Raw genomic sequence first — 2,184 nt, forward strand, 5'->3', positions numbered from 1 at the left:
ACGCGTTCCCGCCCGTCCGAACTTCACCAAGGAACTCTCACAGAGGATAAGTTTCTCTTTTGACTTTCTCCCATTTTGTTTTGTATTTATTTTTATAGGTATGGCATCTCACCATTGTCAGCTGTACTAAAAACCTTTATTAGTGCATATACCTTCTGATTTGTGTTATTGCCATCATCAGCAGTGCACTAATACGTTCGACAAAGCATTCGATTTTATACCTCGAATCGAATACCACACACAAAGCCTCCAGAGTGCATAAGGAGTCCTTTGATGCACACCTAGGCGAAACGGTATGCCTACATTGTGCGAGTCATAAATAGACAAGCAACAATTCTTGATTTTTTTTCACGCCCAAGGCAAGATAATATCCCATCAACCAAATCAAACACCATTTTATTGGTCCTTTCAGCCTAACTGCCTTTCACCGAGGTCGTAAAATTACGGCTGTCACAAAATTATTCAGAAACTTTTGACACATTCATTTGTGTATTTTTTGCGCCCTTAGGGCAATTCGAGCTCAAATGTCCTCTTAGCCAATCTAACAAAAAAATTTAATCTCCGTTCGCCTGGTTCACTGCTTCTGTTTCGTTGAGAATTCTTAATGAGTTTGGTCAGCGTGGTTCTTTCAAAAAGTCACAGAGCGCGAAATTTGTTCTTCTTGAACTAAGGTGGTAAAATATATAAATTTCTCATTAACTTTCGGAGCAGTCCCAGGAAAAGAAAAGCGTTATAGCGTACGCTCTGCTTGGAAACGTCTATGGTAAATCAGGAGAACTATATGGTTCCGTTTCAACCGTCTGACAAAGACCTATGTTCCTTTGTTCAACATATGAAGACGGCGTCATTCAACTTCTCATCAACAGTTGTTTGAATGCTTCACTTTGAAGAGTGTACTTTCCTGCCAACTTGGTGAAGCTCGATCGCCCCACCTCACCAACTATCCATCCTGCGCCGCTTGCTCCAAATCATGTGTTGTATATCGCCTTGACTGGTTTGTGCAGCACTGTCGACGGGCAGATGAGGCAACTTGGAACACTGTCAAATGAGCACACATCATAGTGCTTCATGCCTCTAAGGATGAAAAAGCATAAAAAAACGCTTCATTCGCAGTGGGTCTCGGGTAGACCCTGAAACGGAATCCAGTATTTTGTCTTGACAGAACAAACTACCCTCTGACAGTTCACGTGAGGTTTCGCCCTTCTTGGAGCTTACCAAGTAAACGTAGCCACTAAATTTCCTCCAAACTTATATTCCACTTGAGTCCATACTAGAAGCAACTCTAAATAATCTCATTCCCGTTTTCCCAAAAATGCGCGTTTACTGAACAGCCCTAGGAATGTTATCACTGATCAGTTTATTCCACCTCTGTGTACAAAGGCAGGTTCTGTCCAAAACAATGCTAATGTGGTAGGAAAAACAAACCCCCCGTATAGTCTATATTTCAACTGGACCACGTGCATTTTGGAACTAACCATGTGTAATAAGGGAGATCGCTCAGCTCGGTTCTCCGTCTAAACATTCTGAGCTGGTAGTTTCGGAAAAAAGAACCAACAAAAGTGCACGTGTGTTAAATGCTCAAAACCAGGTCGAACACACATGCACAAAGTAGATGAGGCGACAAAATTCTGGAAAGTCCCGGCTCATTCGCGACACGACCGTGGCAATCGGCATCCTTCAGATGCTGAAACCTGATTGGCTGTCGAGTGCATACTTTCGGCCAATTGGAGCCCACAGTAATCCTGAACCGGTAAGCGGTCCGATCTTCAGGCCAATAGCATACGAGTTGTGCTTTCTGGCCATAGGGACGCCTAAATGCGAGCGACAAAACCGTTTTACTACGGGATTCCGTCTAACGCCATGAGGCTTGCATAATTACTTATTTTCTCCTATAGCCAACGGAATTGTTCTCATTTAGACCTCGAGCCACCATTTTCGGAAAAGTATGATAACAATTGACAGATTTATTGCTGGACAACGTTTCACTTTTGACACAAAAGCTTCATCAGGCCAAGGTTACGAGGTTGGTCGAGATTTATGGTGGAAGGAGAACCAATCAGCTAAATCAAGCTAAATCTCTGTTAGGTGTAAGTCGAGGGATTTTATGTGTTAGGGTGGGTGACTAAGTGTTTTAGTGCACAGTGATGGTGACCATAATACAAATCAAAAGGTGTATGTGCACTA

Source organism: Opisthorchis viverrini (genome assembly GCF_000715545.1).
Source record: "Opisthorchis viverrini unplaced genomic scaffold opera_v5_98, whole genome shotgun sequence".
In the NCBI taxonomy this organism is placed as follows: Eukaryota; Metazoa; Platyhelminthes; class Trematoda; order Opisthorchiida; family Opisthorchiidae; genus Opisthorchis; species Opisthorchis viverrini.